The sequence below is a fragment of the Strongylocentrotus purpuratus genome, unplaced genomic scaffold (assembly GCF_000002235.5).
Source record: "Strongylocentrotus purpuratus isolate Spur 01 unplaced genomic scaffold, Spur_5.0 spur5_scaffold_10, whole genome shotgun sequence".
In the NCBI taxonomy this organism is placed as follows: domain Eukaryota; kingdom Metazoa; phylum Echinodermata; class Echinoidea; order Camarodonta; family Strongylocentrotidae; genus Strongylocentrotus; species Strongylocentrotus purpuratus.
This window is the reverse complement of record NW_022145595.1, coordinates 6,801,861-6,820,657: the sequence shown is the minus strand read 5'-3', so window position 1 is coordinate 6,820,657 and position 18,797 is coordinate 6,801,861. Positions and strand designations below refer to the sequence as shown.

At 35.0% G+C, this 18,797-nt stretch overlaps 1 long non-coding RNA gene across 1 annotated transcript; it reads left to right on the top strand.

The window, feature by feature from the left end:
* The first annotated feature begins 13,975 nt into the window (after positions 1–13,975).
* LOC115921637 lies at positions 13,976–18,797 on the top strand. The gene is made up of 2 exons (XR_004063013.1): positions 13,976–14,253; positions 18,109–18,797. It is a non-coding gene; the product is annotated as an uncharacterized LOC115921637 (long non-coding RNA).

The window sequence follows — 18,797 nt, the reverse complement described above, 5'->3', positions numbered from 1 at the left end:
CTCGAATCCAACGAACTTTCACTGTCTTTTTCTCTTCTCTCTCCAAGAGGGGGCGCTCTTTGGGGAGGGGGGGGGGGGGGGCAGAGCCATTTATACACATAATATATGTGTATAGATTGCTCGGGGGGGGGGGGTAAGTACTACAAAGGAAAAGTGCCCCCTGTTACTTCCCCTTTTTTCTTTCTTATACCTAATAGCTGCTCGTTCCACCTCTGATAAGTGCTCCCTTTACCGCTGATAATGCCCCCCCCCCAATTCAAATCTTAATGGAGCCCCTTTTACTTTGAAAAGTACCCCTTTTCCTTTGTACAAATGTCCTTTTCCCTTCTGATAACTGCCCCTTTTCCATTCTGATAACTGACCCTTTTTCACCTCTGACAAATGCCCCTTTTATTGTAACACGTACCCTCTTTTCTTTTTTACTAAGTGACCCTTTTCCTTGTGATAAGTGCCCCGAATCTGTATTTCTTTAATTAAGGGTCCTTTCTCCATCTCAAAAATGCATCTTTCCGCTTTCGATACATACCCTTTAAAAATCTGATAGATGTCCATTTTCCTTAACAATAAGTGTCTCTTTTCTATTTTAAGTGCCCATTTTCATCTCAGTGCCAAATGTTTAGGTACGAGAAGTTTCCCTGTTTAATTCTGATATGTGCTCCTTTCGCCTCATATAAAATCGTCTTTTCAAATCTGACTTTGACAAGTGGTCGTTAAACTTTGACAAGTGTCCCTTTTCCTTTGTGATAAATGCCCCTTGCCTTTCTGATTAGGGCTCTCATCTCTGATGAGTGCCCCCTCTTTACCTTTGATTAATTCCCCTATTATTTAGAGACATGACCCCGTTTACTTTTAAGTGACCTTTTCCTTCTGATTTGTGCCCCTTTTCTATTTTAATAAGAGCCTCTTCCCCCTTTCACCTCTGATTAATGCCTCTTTTATTTTGACATATGACCCCGTTTCCCTTTTTTTTAATGAATACCCTTTTCCCGTCTGATTAGTGCCATTTCCTTTTTTTTTATAAGAACCCCTTTCCCTTTTCATGAATGCCCCTTTGACTTCTAATAAAAATTAATGTCCCTAATAAAATCTGATAGATGCCCCTTTTTACCACTGATAACTGCCTTTTTACTTTGACACAGTCCCCTTCTTTTTTTTAAATAAGTACCTGTTTTCCTTGTGATAAGTGCCTCTTTTTTTTCTTAAGAGCCCCTTTCCTTTCCCACAACTGCCCCTAATCATTTTTAGTAAGTGCCCCTTTAAATTTTGACACTTGAACATCGTTTCCTTTCTAATGAATACCTGTTTTCCTTTTGGTAAGTGCTTATTTTCATGTTTTATAAGAGCCCCTTCCCCTTTTCATTTGTGGTGAGTCCCCCTTTTCAAGTGCGAGAAGTGCCCCTTTTCACCTCTTATAAGTTCCCTTTTTTACTTTGACACTTGCCTATTTTCCTTTCTTACGAGCGTCCTTTTCTATTCTGATAAGTGTCCCCTTTTCATTTCTCCAAAAAGTGCCCATAATTTTATTTTTTTAATTTTTTAATCCCCCCCCCCCAAAAGAGATAAATATATAAATAAATCGCTCGCTACTCTCGCACCTATTTATAGTTGATATTATTATGTTACTTATTAAATGTATTTTTAGTCTTTCACAATTAGATTGTGCTTAAAACCCCATCAGGATTGCGTTTTTTCTCTTTAAAATATATAATTTTTCGCACTGCGACCTCACAAATCTTAAGATTTTGTTCGCTCGCAAATAAATATTCGGACCATCACACACAGGCGCGTACACAGGGGGGGGGGGGTGTTTTGGGGGTTAAACCCCCCCCCCCCCTTTGGTAATTTTTTGTGAGTAAACCCCCCCCCCCTAAATTTCTCTAAACCCCCCCCCCCCCTTTTGTTTTTTGTTTTTTTTTTGTTTTTTTTTTTGTTTTTTTACTCTTGAGTCCATGTGAATAATTTCTCAATGAAAGAGAGCAAGGTTATTCCAGGCTCAAGTGATAAGATCCCCAATTGTTCTTCTATACTGTAAAATTCAAATATCTTATTACATGACGTATAAAAATCGTAATTTTCAAAAGCTTTACAAGTCGCTTGCATATTTGAGGGTAGGAGTCATTCCCACGTCAAATCATTCAACGAGTAAAACTATTGGTAACATTCTTTGACCTGTTGATTATTTATAAAATTAGTTGAAAGTAAATCCAGCTTTCTCTCTTTAAAATCCACAACTGCTTTTATTGAAGGTGATAAAGGACATTCGTGAAATATGTCCTTTACAACATATTTATTCTTCCGGATGATATGACCTTTCACTGGTTAGTTTTCTGGTATAATGATTATAGAAAGACGGTGTAATAATAAGGGAGCGCCAATAGTGGAAATGAGGTCTACACAAGAACCCAATATTGTTATTATTTGGTTTGATTGATTTGATTTGATGTTTACTTATTTCATAGACATCAACATATTTACATTTAAAATAATCTTATAACTTTAGATATTATGATCAGAGGCGGCGCTCTGTGTGAGGGGAGGGAGGGTATAGTACCCCAAAGTGTCCCTTTTCCTTTGTAAAAACTGCCCCTTCCCCTTCTAACAAGGGCCCCTTTTCCTTTGTAATAAGCGTCTTTTTTCCATTCTAATAAGTGCCATATTTCATCTCTGGTAAGTGCCTCTTTTCAATCTGAGAGGTACACGTTTCATTTTGACAAGTACCTCTTTTTCTTTGCAAAAATTGCCCCCTTCCCCTTCTGATAATTGCTCCTTTTCTTCTTTGATGAGTGCGCCTGTTCACCTCTGATAAGTACCCCTTTTATTGCAGACACGTGCCCGTTTCCGTTCTAAAAAGTGCCCCTTTTCCTTTTCATAAATAATTACCGATAATTACCACTGTCAAAATTTGACAGGTGCCACTTTTCCTTTATAATAAGTGCCCCTTTTCCATCCTCATAAGTGCCCCTTTTCATCTCTGGTGAGTGCCCCTTCTCAGGTGCGAGTAATTCCCCTTTTCATTTCTGATTTGCCTTTTTTAAAACTTTAAATCGTACCCCTTTTCCTTTTTTACATGAGCCCCTTCCACTTTTCAAATGCCCTTTTTTACATATGATAAATGCCCCTTTTAATATCTGATAGGTGCCTTTTCCTTTCTCACAGGTGCCTTTTTTCATCTCTGAAGAGTGTCCCTTTTCAGGTGCAAGAAATGACCCCTTTTCACCTCTGACAATTGCCCTTTTCACTTTGACACATGCACCTTTTCTTTTCTAATAACTGTCCTTTTTCCTTCTGATAAGTGCCTACTTTTACTTTCTCCATAACATGTACCCCTAATTCAAAGCGACTTAGAGCCCCTTTTTTATAATTTTCCCTAGAGCTCCCTCGCGTTTATAGTTGTTATAATTATCTTACTTATAAAAGAACTGTTCAGTCTTTCTTCATTACATTGTGCTAGAAACTAATCAGGATTTGTTTTTGTCCTCTTTATAAGATGTAATTTTTCGCACTGCGACCTCACAAATCTGCTCGCTCGTTACATTCGCTCGAAAATTGATATTAAGACCATCACACCCAACTGCATAGTATGTTGCTTAAACAGTATCTTGTACCTCCCTGGCAGTGTAATTACGATCATGACGATGTAGGGGTATATACCAATGTCTAAAAACGGTGTATGTTCATTTTGAGGTTTCCCTTTGGAGGCGCCCCTTTTTCCAGAAAGTGCCCTTTGATTCCCCCCCCCTACTTTGGATGACGCTCTGTCGCTCCTGTGTATGATAATGACATAGTTTATACAGAAAAGAGGTCGTCTTAAGCATAAACTTAATGAAGGGACGTCCTTTCGAAAATGGAAGTAAGAATACATACAATACGACGCAATGCATGATAATTAGGTTAGGAAGAAAGAAAGATAGATAAAGACCATAGGAAGCGAAGGGACAGAGAGGAGCAGGATGGGAGAGAAAGTTGCATTCATGACAGTATCGGGAAGAGTATACATAAATATCATTCAAGTCAAGTTGTGCATGTATTTATAGTCACCTTTTGACAACTACTATTTATTAGCAATTAAGTTTCATTAATATTAATTCCTTCTTTTTTTCTAGGCTGAAATGTTTTCCTAATGTGTAACTTACACTGGATCGCACTAAAGCAAAGTAAATAAAAAATATGCAGAAAGCATAGTTATGCATGTGTTGAGGCGAAAATAATAAAATAAATATTACCATGAATTTTCGTCTTCATTTGCACCATAATACATAGGTGCGCTGTACTTGTACGCAGGTCATAACAATATTATAATTTCATAGTAGGTTCAATGCATTTTAATTGACACTGGGGGGGGGGGGATATCAAATTTTGAAATCCGTAATTCAAACTATTTTCAACGAATCAAGAATCAGTCTATGATTTTTCACTTTTTTGGGGCATGATAAGTACGTTTATTATAATTATGATGTCATTAAAGTAATTTAAATCAAGTGTTATCAACATTATTAGCCTCTTTAACTTTGAGTTTACCCTGCTTTATGAATAGAGCAAATATTGATGTTGAATATAATAATTGAACCAACACCTCCTCCCCTCACTCCCTCCACCCGACCCCCCCCCCCCCTCCCGAGATGCTGTATGTGAGTATGTGAGCAGTGACGGACTCATGACAAACATTCGACGCATCACGGAAAAAATATATAATAGCCCCGCCATCCATAAATTTTATTTCGATAGGAAAATGTCGGTAATCTTCTGCTTATACCTTATCAGTTATTATTGAATGCCGTTAATCGTTTTACATGGTGCCTCTTTACATAGGTTTTTATATCTGTGTTGAGCAAATTCCTTGTTTGATGTTCTCTTTTTTTTGTTGCTTCCATCTTACTATCGTAATTAATTATTAGACCGTTGTTAAATGACTCGTCCAAAGGGCAGTGTGCGTAAAGGTTATTGATGAGAAATTTGCGCGTGGGTGCGTTTGCACTAAGGGGAGTGGCATGATTACGTTTTACCGGTGTAAACGTTCGTCACCTCTAAGAAGGAAAAAAAAAACTTTTATGCTTCATGAAATCATTTGATTTCGCTAAGTTAGAGGATCAAAATATTTCTATACCTTTACCGGTGTAAACGTTTGTCACCTCTAAGAAGAAATAAAAACAAATGCTCATTATGTTTCATGAAATCATTTGATTTCGCTAAGTTAGAGGATCAAAATATTTCTATACCTTTACCGGTGTAAACGTTCGTCACCTCTAAGAAGAAAAACAAAATACTCATTATGTTTCATGAAATCACTTGATTTCGCTAAGTTAAAGGATGGAAATATGGCTGTACCTTTAGAAAAACACTTTTTCATACGGTAGAATTAGATAGAAGCAGAAGAAAGACAAGAGAAGAAAGAAAGAAAGAATTATAAGAGAAAATATCAAAAACGAGTGGATGAGCTGAGAATGTTGAATAAAGACTATAGCATTGAATTTTTTAAAGAGTTGCATTGATATTTGTATTATTTGGAAACTTCTTTTTCCTGGCATAAGCTTAATGACGATAGATACAATATGAAACAAACGTGAATTGTTTAGTTGTTATCTCTTTTCTTTTAATAACTGTTAAGAATCAAAATATAAAAACATTATAAAGCACACTTAACATTTGAAATGGTGTGAATAAAAGCAAATGGCCTATACAACAGAAAATGAGACATAGGGTCAAATAAAAAGAATAAGAGATGGTGAAAGAATAAATAATAATGATGTTTTTTAAAGATTAATGTCATACTTTATGTATGATTTTTGTGTGTAGTTTGTTGAAAAAGAAGAAAAAAAATCACTACAGATCGCACTCCATTGTTTGGGCTGCAACTAAAATAGTAACAATTGTTAACATATCATATAACCTTTATTGATACATATCATCTTCTGATTAGAATTGAAAAAGATGACAACGTTCATTATAAAAGAAGGAACTGCCCTGGAAGAAAAACACACCAAGTTATCATGAGCAAAACGAAGCGAAACTGGCCTAAATCCCTATCAGAAACAGGCGATGATAAGTAACTGTTTTCTGATATGTATCTGTTTGCTTCGAGATATGATTTCTCTCATGATTAGGGTAGTGTATTTGGCCCTTGGCCGTGAGTTGAGTGTTTATATAGTGCTGGATACATGATTGTTCGAGGCTCGAAAACGCCCACAAGAGAAACGCACTTTTAAACATGGTTTAAGCACAGTATTATAATATAAATTATTGTAGAGTCCATTTAGTTTAGGTGAAGTTGTATAGGCCTGTATTTCATTCAAAATCCAAGAAAATCAAAGCGAGATAAAATCGTAAAGGACTATCATGTACTTATCAGAAACATACAAACAAACATACAAACAAACAAAAGAAACAACCAAGGGTAACTTCAATACAATGTTAATAAATTTTCAAATGACTTGAACATTTTTTGCAAACATTTAAATATAAGAACTCGAGTTTGCTTTGATTTATAAAAGGATATGACTGTTTAAGCAATGTATTTGAAAGGGGTCGGTTGGGTTAATTACAGGTTCACAAAGGCATATGTTTTTGTTTTGTCTAGATGTCTTCACGTTTACGACTAAAAGGAGAATTGCTGTATTTTGTTTTTATTTGTAAGTTCGATTTTCATGTAATTGTCTGGACCCCAAGGAAGAACATATTTGTCACACTAACAAAGCTGAGTGTGCTATCCAGCCATTCACTATATTCTCGATTTTGTATGGACTTTTCTATTTTGTTGTTCTGTTTTTTTATATTGCGATTTAGAAAATAAATACTTTACCATACCCAAACAAAACAAGCAAATAAACAATAATAACTGTCTAAGGTTGAAAGAAGCGTAACCTATAATATGTTATGATTATCCCCCAACCCAAATTCTCTAAATTGCAGTGTTGTTGTTGTCATTATTATTAATATTATTGTTGTTGTTGTTGCATCATTATCAAAATTGTTGATGATATTGTTGTTGATATATTTTACCACAGAATTCTACTATTGTGAAAATATCCTGCATGAAGGAGTTAAGTGAACTAGATCACTGTGACCCTCGGGTTCATCCTCCCCGTATAACTGATTGGTGATGTGTAAGTAGACCAGTTCATTTTAAAGGCATCGTTTAACAAATTTTAAATCCGAGATGCATGGACCTAAGTGCTATCGGTGTCTGTGCTATGATGTAATATTGAAGCCCTAAACAAATTGCGCTTCAAAATGATCATGAAATGCCTCAAAAGAGTAAAAATCTTGAAGTGACCGATTATACTATACTCATTTTCATTTGAGATTTCGATTTCCAATCATAAATATCTTGATAATCAGAAAGGCGATTAGCTTGTAAAAGTCATGGTATTCCTGACTTACCTGAAGGTTTATAATTATGATTGCAGCATGAGCTAAATCCAGGATTTTGTTTAGAATATCAGGCAAAAATACCCAACCCCTTTAAGCCTTCGTGTCTTTTTCAACCGTGGAATGTAACCATACTGATGTAGGTTACAGATAAGGAAGAGTCTCATAGAATCTAGACAAGTCTTGGGCAAGCTAAAGACAAATATACAAATATTTTTGTATTCAAACTAAATAATGCACTTAACTGTACTCTGATGGTTGTAGGACGAGAAATACTCTCTGTTGAAATTTCAAAATCACTACGTTCATTTGACAACATTTTATCAGCGCTAAAAGTTTATTATGAAAAGGAAAAAAAAACATATATATATCAAACGAATCTCAAAGAAAAGGATCCATTACAGAATGGCTCCAATTTATTTAAAAAAATACATTTTGAGGGTGTTGCAAGTGTGACAACATGGAAATGATCACACAACTTCACTCTGTATTTGGTAATATCATATGATATTGAAATATCCTTTTTGTCTTTTTTGTATTTCTCTGCCCCATAGTTTTGGGCCGTGGTGATCATGGTCACTGTGTAGCCATTATACATGAATATGATTTGTTTGAATATATCGTCGCTGTTTTCACGAAGTGACGGTAGTGAAAAAAAATTGCATTCACTTTGCGTTACGATTTTCCTCACTACCGTCACTTCGTGAAAACAAGGACGATATATATATGTATATCAATAAAGAACCCGATGGAAGGTGAAAAAATGAAATAAATAAATGTTGTAATTTTATATCAATTACGGATGAATGGTCTCAAATGAATTTGTTGAATATTCTACAGGTTCTAGAGAGAACAATCACACATAGATCATGTTGATTAACCATTCCATTCTTTGATTATTTTTTTGGTTGAATTATTGGATGTAATATGTCATATATTTCAATATTTCTGACAAAAATTGGAATAAGTACAACATTTATGAGTTTCTGTGCTCTCGTACCGCCCCTCCCCCCCCCCCCCCAAAAAAAAAATACTAAACACTTTATATAGGTTCAAATTGATTGACACTTACACCAAACAAGACCTTTATAAACAAACAAAACACAAGAACTGCAAAATATCGCGTTCTATACAGCTAAGATCAATGATTAATCAGAGGTAATATGGCCAGGGTATTATCTCCGAGTATTACTGAGTAATATCAGCAAATCAACACCAGGTAAATCATTGATGATATCTAAGGGCAATTTATCATCAAACGAGTGTCTAGCTTAATCAGTTATCTCTCTGTTTTGTTATCAATGTCTACATTTTTATCTTTGAACAAAATATTGTTTTCATATTTTTAGTAGGTTATCGGGGCCATAGTACTAGCGTGTTTTTGTATTTTGCTGCATTTGTATAGGGCAGATTATGGGTGAAGCAAACATGCCTTTGAATCTATTTTTATATGTATTTGGTGATAATGTCACCAACCTATATCATTCGAAAGTCGAAACCGGATTAGAGCTTCCAATTTGATGAGAATGATAAAAGGGCTTTAACAATCTAAGCCGCCGTTGAGAAAATTTTGACGATCATTAGTTTTCAAATGAAATATTAATAATAATAATATTATTGGATTCTTATATAGCGCACGTATCGACCTTGCAAGGTCCTCAAGGCGCTCCAACATTACCCGGCTATGCTAGGCTGCCGATTTCGACGCTCACAGCATTTTAAGGAATTCCTTCCTACCGGTACCCATTTAACACCTGGGTGGAGAGTGGCAAATGTAGATCAATGTCTTGCCAAAGGATAACAATAATTGTATACATTTTGCATAAAGTATTGTTATGATAATATTTAGAAACTTATCCTTTCTCATTCTATATGCATTGTACAGGAGTGGAAACTTGTGTAATCCACTCCCAAAGGAGTAATTCAAGCTATTACGTTGGAGTGGATTCAGCTCTAAAGAGGAATGTATTCCTAATAATCCTAAGAGTGGATTTGAATACCTCTGCATTAACAAAAGAGTACGCATTTTTCTGCAATAGCAAAAATGTATAAAGTTTTGATAAATTAATTCTCCTGCCACACATGTTGGCTATCACACTGAATTTCAGAACACTACCAATTCAAAAAAGGAATTGATATTGTAGAAACCTTTAAGTTTGGCTCGCAGTGACAACAAACGCCGTTTACCGCCTAAAGATAGCTCAAAATATGAACAAATATATATAAATGAAAAATATATATATAAAAAAAACCCTCACAAACAAGAATAAACATTAAGTCAAGGCACGGTGGATAGAGCCCCAGTGGTCTAAGCGGTTAACCTCTGTGAAGTAAGTCAACATATTTAAATGGTTTAAAGTCAATTTATCGTTTAAAAAGCGGCTTCAGTTTAGACTTTGCTTCTTTAAATTGGTTTATCATAGCCCTGTTACAGTAGTAAGCTTGCTTTTAAAGTAACCGCTCAATATCAAACAGAGCCGATACTATACTTAAGCTATGTTTTATATTAAAAAGCAACACAACATAGTGGCATTTAAACACAAGGTGAATCACAAAGGCGGCAGCCTAACAATAGCTATGGTTTTATGAAGTTCCTTTAGACTATCTTGGTTGAAGTGTGCTACAAAACAACTGAATGGCTTATAAGCCTATACAATGCTTTGAGCAAGCTACACATTAACTACGTGCGAAACATGCACATTGATATTCGGTAACAAGCATCGTACATGTCATCTATTCAGACCTAGAAGGGCTTTATCTATGTGTATAAGTATATGAGTTATGCCCTTCTCTTCTGGCTTCAAAAAGCCGATGTATTCATCATTGTGTGGAACTATGTTGGACCGGGATGTTGGACAGGCTAGGCAAACAAGGTTATGAGTTATTAGTTTAGATTCGGTTGTTTCTTCCAAGGATTAATGTCTTTGGATAATTGATTGGGTCTTAAATACTTTAATTACAGAATGAAAGCAACCACATGTTTTGTTAAAGTGAACTATTCATTACAAGTTGCCGACCGCTATGTCTACTGTTTAAACTTTATACAAGATCAAAGATGAACACTTGTTTTTTGTGTGTAAGACTTCTTTTCATATCTTGTTAACTTGCTCGGCTTCATATAGTTTACATATTGCTCTCTGTAAAATCTTATTTTACTTTTATCAACATTTTTCATCAAGCTACTTTAAAACCGGAATCTGAACTTAGAGCAATAGAACGTGATAGTCATTAAAATTAAATTCAGGGGATGTGGATATTTTCCTCTTTGTTTGTGTTTATTTAATTTACAGTAACAAAAATGAGTAAACCAATACCAAAGAAAACAAGAACACTAAGTACAATAGTGAATACAATGACAAAATAAAAGAGACCAGCAACTAATGCCTGTGTATTACCGAAATAAATCGAGTTTCTGCAGAAGGCTCTCCTCATTAGCTGATGGTCTATACATAAATATGCATAAATTAATTACAATTATTCAATATCAAGAAGACACAAAAGACAAATGACAAGATCATAAATATAAAATAAGTATGTATTGTATATAAAACAATATATATATATATATATATATATATTATATGTATATGCCTTACAATGGGCAAAAAATGTGCCCTTAAATAGATACCTATTTCTGGCAAATCGAGTAAAAACATCGACTAAAAATCTACGAAGTTGTACCGTAATTCAGCGAAATTTACCGGATGTTAAGTTAGTCGTAGGTTCCTCTTTTTTCGTGAGCTTTCTTGCTCTTTAAAACAAAATGAAATACAATTTTTTTTTTTTTTTATAAATCTGCGAACATTTCATTGCGTACAAAAACATGTTAAAGTGAAGTAACCCTACTGGGGATCCCTGTCTGATTATATGCAAATGAATTGCAACTATTCCCTCTCATCTACAACTGAAAACAGTATAAATCACGTGTAATGATGTAATTTTATCCTAGATTGTCTTCCAAAACTTTTATACAGATAGTTAAATTACAATGATCACAAAACCAGTACATACAATCTACTAATGCATTTTTGCATGAACCAAAAACCAAAAGCGAATGAAAAGACTTTTAAGAAAAGGTTTGGAAAGGAGAAAAAATATTTGTGAACTCTTTCATTCATTTTAATATGTAAATGAGGAAAACTATCAAAGAAAATAAATGCCCTTGAAAGAATAGCTCTTCTAATGTCCTGGCATTCGAAATGTGACAAGAAATAGCTGAAGTGTTGATAACTTTCTACTCACAATGCTCGTTACTTTGAGCTAAACCTCGATTTCTCATCATTTTGATGATTCCAAAGCCTCAACCTTTTCCAATCACTTCGAAAGAATTTTGTTCACAATTCATAAATCTATCTTTAACGGTTCCTAATATAATACCTTTGGTAATATATTGGATTGATGTTCGTAGTAAAGTAGGCGAACAGTATACGTGTTCAAATAAAAGATTATGGGGTTAATTCCTACTAATTGCTGTTTATGAGGAGATTTTATGGTTAAAATTGGAATTTGACCCCATACTATACACGCGGCAAAGCTTACACATGTGCAATTTCGAAATAGAGTATAGCTAGGCCTATCGAGTCGCAATAAACTATACCAAATAAGTTGCATATACTTATGAGCTTATTATGGGCGTATTATGATATAAATACTGTGCAATATGATTCCGAAATAATGATTCCAACTTTAGTTGACTTTAGTTGGGGTTGTTCCATTTGAACATAATAATTCTTTTTTTAATGCTTGCGAGTTGGGTGTATACAGTTTTTTTTTGTCAATACTTTTATAGATGAAATGCATTCCAGAATCGTTCTATCTGTATTACAATGCAAAGAATGATTTCAGAATGACTCTGTCACATATACAGAGCTACATGTAGCCTATAGAAATAGAAAGCATGAAGGAGAGGGAGAGAGAGAGAGGGAGAGAGAGAGAGGGAGAGACAGAGACAGAAAGAGAAAGAGTAACCAAAATACTTACAGACAGACATGACTTTTGAATAAAATGTTATAACATGAAAGAAGGCTTGAGTCTGGGGACTGAATGAAGAGGAAAATACCCCAAAGTTGTAAACAAAATGAATTAAACAAAATAGTTTTAAAATCTGTTGCAAATAGAATTCGATATAATAATGTAACGATTGTGCATGCAGGGTTAAATCAGTCAAAATAGTCAGACATATCTTCCTTCTACATAGTATTCACGAGGCATCACTAGAAGAAGAAAAAAAGAGGAGGAAATTCGCGCCAAATGATAGAGTCCGATGAAATATATAACGTGGCTGGGAGATAATACAAAGAATGGAATAAACAGGGTTATCTTATCGCCAGTGCTTAAACATGGGTGGATCCGAAAAACAAAATAACATTTAAATATTAACAGAATCTAAAGATAGCGCGGCGTCTCCCTTTTTTTTTTCTTCCTCGTGCCACGCTAGGTGTACCTGGAGTGTAAAGTGAAAAACCTGGAGGTGATTCTAAAAAAAATTGCACAAACTTTTCAAGCTTTGAAATTAAAAGGTAATTAGGAAAGGCCAAGGAAAAGCCAACGTACTTTCTTTTTTGAATGATTATTCCTTAACGATTCTATGTTCATTATTTTGTTTGTGAAGGTCAAAAGCCGGATACAATTTGGCTTTTGTGAGATGTTGGTGCGTAATTGGACGAAACCGAGAGAGGGAAGAGAAGAAAAATGATGTTTGTCACTTACAGCCGTCTACAGGCACAACGGAATTAAAACGACATTATAACTACATAACTGAAATTAACAGGGAATTAACATTCTAATTTAATATCAAATTTACAAAAAACATTCTATTATATAGTATCAAGATGGGGGATGTTAAAGAAGTACAGAGATTGTTTAAGAGGAAGTAAATATAAATAACAGTTAACAAGGTGAATATGTATAGCACTGCTTGAAGTTTCTTTTTTATTAAGCTTTTGACAAAAACAAACGTTTTCTCTCCCCCCCCCCCATCATATCCCAATTTAGAATGCAGTGTTAATTTTGTAGACAATCAACTGATCTACCAACGGAACTGCATTAGGAAAATGAAAAATCGTTATTAATTTATATAGTTCCCATCAACGAAGTCGTACATTAATTTATAAATGCATCCCTGGAACATCATCACCACCATGACAATCAACAACACTGTACCACAACAACTATATCCTCCCCTTTACACCACTGACCCCACCCCTTAGCCGTTTTTCTTTAATAAAAAATATATAATTAGTCATACTCATTGGACTGTACTGAAATAATCCCTACGTCACATACAAAAATCATTAACTAGAAACATTAGGAACATTTCCATCGTGTATTAAAGAGAAACAAATTCCCTTAAGAAACAACATGTTTTAAGATGTCGGCGTCAAATATTAGACCACCACCTCTTAACTAGTTGTCGAGTAACTTATATCATGTTTGCGTTGAAGCAATGAACAACGTGGCGGCGAGGGATCAAAGTACGCTAACGAGGATTTGTTTCTTTGCTCACATCGGCTCGTGATGCGCTTTGCAATGGGTGTTTGTGACGCTCTGGTAGGCAGAGGGGTGTGGTGGAGGGGTATTTATGAACCAGCCACCACCGTCAAGGAGTCATTGGTAGAAGGCGCATCACCGAGTGCGGACGTGCATAGAGAGCCTGCTGATCGCGGCGCCTCATTTGGGATTGGAGTTCTGATGCTGGTGTTGGTGGTGGTGGCTTCGGCAGTACTTGGTAGTGGTGGTAATACGAGATGCAAACTACTCATCCCTGCGTCTTGCGATTCGAATTTTGATAGGGTTTCCCAAATCTCTTCAATCGTCTCTCGGATCTGAGAACACGAACATCGCACTCCAGTGACCATTGTTACAGCACATCTCCTGCAAGTTTCGAATGTAAGTTTTTGTTTTCCTTTTAACTAATTCATATATTTAATTGGCATGACACCAAAAGTCTTATAATAATTTCATTTAACACTTCGTTCATTCATTCATATTCATGGATGTTTGACCAAAACGGGAATTAAATCGAGATCGAAAAAGTACTACTTAATATCTACTCCGGTTATGCATAGTCCAAGCCTGCATGACTTCAAAAAAAAATATGAGTTAACTTCAATACGACTCCACATTTTACTTTTCATTTGAGATCAATTACATGCATCGACATTACGATAGCCTATGCTTAAGGAAATTGGACTGCTAAAGTTATACTTGTTTACGCCTTTTCTTATAAATGAATGTAGATAATTAACGTAGCCTATGTAGAGAAGTATTTTTTCTACAGTGCTTGATATATTCATCTATTCATCTATTGGTATTAGTGAGTATAATATACAAATGCATTCTCAATTGCGATTCAATAAGATGTTCTAATTTTTGCTTCTAAAACGTATTGATAGGCATGATAGGGATGTAATATAGTAGATCTTTGGTGTGCTATAATGTAATCTTCTTTCTATGCGGTTATAATACTCTGCACTTGTGATACAGACTTTAGATCCTGTATCTTAAACTATAATCAATAACCATATTTTGTGACACATTTATGTTTCGGCGACGCTTATGAGGGCCATTCATCTACTCGTAAAGCGATTCTCAGTTTCGAAACAAGCTTTGATACAAACAACTCCAAATCGTTCATCATAATTATCCAACACTTTCTTCTCGTGTGTTAGTGTCTTTGTAAGAATCTTTTTTCTTTCTTTCTTGGCTTAGTTTTAATGTCCATCACCTTTCAGAATGCACCATTAATGCTCTCATAGAATTTCAACCTTCTTCTCCTCCACCTCATCGTCTCCCTTTGATCTTCTTCTTTTACTCATTTCCCTTTTTTTCAATTTTCTTGTCGTCCATCCCTTGCTTCTATCCTTCTATTCCTTATCTACTCTTCTTTCTCCCTCTTCTTCGTCTCCTTCTCCTCCACCACCTTATTCTTATTTCGTTTCCCCTTCTTCTCCTTCTTCTTTTCCTTCCTCTTGTATGCGTCTTTCAATTTCCTTTCTTCTCTATCACAATTATCCTCCACAGCTTCCTGTTTGTTCATTTGTTCTCCATTTCTTCCTCCATTGAGTATCCTCCCATTTCAGTTCTTCTGTCAATCCCGACAAAAGCTCTAATCCATGCCACGTGGGCATCATTCTATTTTCCCCTTCTCATCCACTACTTCTTATCTCTCTTACATAGCGTGGTCTATCGAATATTAACTCATTGGGAATATTGAAACGAACAGATAAATTGGCGCGAAGTTGAAGAGATAAGAAAATTTACAATGCCTTGATTAGATTATTCTGTGCGAAGTCCATCGATTGTGTTTGGCCCTTTAAGGTGGTTGTGTATGCTTAAGTGATATGGAATCAGTCAAGTGTCGATTAAAGTTAGAAGAATTCCTAAAGAGCACGAGACTTTTTTTCTGTCTTCATATGATTTAAACGAGCCTCTCAATCGTTGAGATAACGTGATAAGAAACACGCAAATAATGTTGCGACTGCTGAGCACAATGACACGCCAAAATCTTAATTCTTGAGAACATGTATGCTACGATTTACCAAGTGGATGAACAAAGACACTTTTTAAATTCTAATTTAAATTTCCAACAGACTCATGTCATTTAATTATTATGAATTAAGTTATCTATTTTCATATGCAAGGTATTTGATGTAAAACTTATAATAATCTGGCTTTTTTTTTTTAGATGGTGGTAATTTCATTAAAATATTTTACTAATTTCCACACAGAAATGCATATGAACTGCATATCTTTTAAAACTATTTTTCTTTTCTAGGAAAAAAGAGAATAGCGTATAGGATTTGGGTCTGTAGCAATTTAAGAGAAAAGAACAATGATTCACACAACATGTTTCCTTTCGCATATTAATCTTACTTTAATATTCCTTGTTCAAGATTGTGTCATCAACTATGACTACCTAACTATAGCGCATCTTGTAAACGGCGTTACATAATAGCCCATCAATAAACTCTATTTGCTCTTGGTTCATTGTCCAACTTGTATTGCACGGTTTTTACAATGAGATTTAAACGCGTTACAAACTAGGGGTCTACACTCGACAAATGGCACGATCATAAAACAAAATTGTATTGACTTAAACACCAGAGGAAAAAAAGGTTACAGTTACTCATCTTAATAAGACTGAAGTGGGTACCTCAAGCTTTAATGACCCTAGGTAAATGTTTGGCGGAATTTTTTATAGCGTTCAGAGTTCGGGACCTTGTGCCCTCCGTCACTAATAATCTTGTATGCATTGACCTGGTGATTCATTTGATTTGGAGGGGTTCAAGAACCACCCCTTCTCTATTTTGGCAAAACCATAATAACCTCTTTCTGCCAGTCTGTCTCGGAGATGTTAAAACAAAATATACAATGGATTGGAACGCGATTGAAGTGATATCAAAACATCCAAACATCCGACCAAACAATTAGTCATTTGGCGATCGCCATCAAACATGACCAATTTGTTTTTCTATTGTTAAGTTTTGCCGCGTGCAGCGAATCTTAGGTCAACGCGTAGGTGTTCCAGCAAAAGTCCGGCTTAGTCATGTTAGTTTTTCGATTATAATCTCATCATTATTTTGTAAAGAACTTTAGTTAAAAATCAATGCTAAATTGAAGAAAAGAAGTCAAATTGTCGAAAATTTACTCGACCATTGGTATCTTTAAAATATGTTTGCCTATATCCTCGTTGTTTCATTGTTTATTCTTTTTTTCTTCAGTTTTTTCTTTCAGTTAATCAAGATAATTAACATTATTATTGCTTATCTATTCCTTTGCCTTATGCTTGTTCTCTTTTCCCCTTTCTACTTTTCTCACTCACTCTTCTTATTCTTCTCCATTTTCCTCCTTTGATTTCTTTCTTCCGTTTTTTCTTCTTTCATTGTCTTCGAAAAAGACAACCACTATCATTTGTTTAAACACACACTCCATTTTGCATTATATAATTTCGGCATTTATTATCTGAACACATTTATGGAACACATTTTCAGTTTCTACCTCATAAGAGATTCCTTATAATTTGATGCAACGATTTAGAATTAATGGAGATGTTAAAGATTAATAGTTAAGATAATTATAGCCTCACTAGCTTTTCCAACAGTCCTACCAAATTAGATCCATAGCGCTGTTGTTAGTTAAAATGGACGAATGTCCCAAAATAGGAATTTAGAGTAAAATCCAATGACGCAAGGCAAATATTTGCTTCCATCTCGTGTATCTCCACCCTTTTTGAAAATGATAAGCCCCCTTTAGGGAACAAATATAAGACTTATGAGTAATGGACAGATATTAACTGCTCGATATGAAATTCATAGTCTCTATTAGTTAATTTCAAACCAGTACGGGTTTCGTGAAATTGTGTAATACGTAACTTATTGAGATATTTTCCCATCTCCGCCTGACACGCTAGGTATGCTTTAACTACTATTAAAAACATTGGCCAGATTATATCCTATATGCTTTTCATGCCTTCCCGTATATGGCGAGGTAGTTAATATTATATCTGCCCTTGTCCATATCAAAGATGGTGCTAAGCTTCGTTCATTCATTCTACTGTTACAATATTCTTTAGAAATGTTAGGCCACTTATATATTCAATGATGAATTTCTCTATAAGTAATATATTTTCTCTCCATTTGCCACAAATATTATAAATTGACGATGAATATTGCCCCCTCTCTCTTTCTTTTTCTCTCACTAACTCAACCTCTCTTTCTTTATTTATTTTATTTTCACTACCAGATTTGACAGCTGCAATGTGTTGATGGAGCACTATACTATAATCCTCAAATGACTACATGGTCCGAAGATAGAAGAGAAGTAATTGACGTAAGAACTGGTGGCAAATTACATCAGAGCTGATGCAGACGACATAATTGAAATCGATACAGATATCGATAAAGCAATTTTTCGCCACGAGGTAGCATATTCTCCACTTTTTACCCCGTATTAACAATGTGGCTGATGAGGAATCTTATGAACCATCAGCCTCGCTGTCAATACGAGGTAAGGAGTGACAACCAACCAATCAACGACCAGGACTCAATTTGCTCAGCCAATCAGCTACCAAAGATGAAATTTGGTCTCCATGGTGACCAGTGACATCGTAGTAGCGCTGTAAAAGTTAGTTGACGTCACCGTAGGCACCTAACTTCTTACAATTTAAAGAGCAGTTCACTGATATTTGATCAGCTTTAAAAAATATTACGAAACCAAAATAAATCAGTCAGTTAGTATAAAGCTTTATCTTAAACATACAATTATGTATCATAGAATGAAAAATTGATGTGCTTCTGTAAACGATTTACTGAAATAATTGTACCGTCTCTACTCACTTATAGATCAAAATACCTTCAGTTAATGAATTTGAAATACTTACATGTTGAAAATCTATGAAACAAATAAATTGGCTAAAATTATATTACTTCTCA